A 356-nucleotide genomic window follows, 5' to 3' on the forward strand; every position below is an offset into this window, starting at 1 on the left:
ACATTAACCACAGCATAACATTCATGTTGGAACACTCTCTTACTATGTATTCGTATAAGAAATAGCGGCTTATTGTAGTTAAATGATTCTTTTTGTTTTAATATGCAAATCAATTGGCTATCAGCAAATAAAAGTCAGCAATCAGCAATTTAATAGGCCTTGCAGTTAAAACGTTTTATTAGCATACCTATGATAAATACATAAATTTATATAAAAAAATAATAATGAAGGAAATAAACAAATTAATAATAATCTACAATTATACACACATGCCAATTGTGGCTCCAGAAATTTGTCGACAGGGGGTCTGACTTAAGGGGCCGATTAGAGCCTCGGTGGTCAGGGACCTGGCACAA

The 356-nt window shown here is 33.1% G+C and overlaps 1 protein-coding gene across 1 annotated transcript in view; it reads right to left on the reverse strand.

Annotated features, from left to right (window-relative positions):
* The window catches only part of LOC117120731 (E3 ubiquitin-protein ligase rnf213-alpha-like), an 11460-nt gene that overhangs the window by 5715 nt on the left and 5389 nt on the right, over nucleotides 1-356 (reverse strand). The gene's annotated exons all lie outside the window — the stretch shown is intronic.

The sequence above is a fragment of the Anneissia japonica genome, unplaced genomic scaffold, assembly GCF_011630105.1.
Source record: "Anneissia japonica isolate Jap-2015-1 unplaced genomic scaffold, ASM1163010v1 scaffold3888_len366471_cov172, whole genome shotgun sequence".
Lineage (NCBI taxonomy): Eukaryota > Metazoa > Echinodermata > Crinoidea > Comatulida > Comatulidae > Anneissia > Anneissia japonica.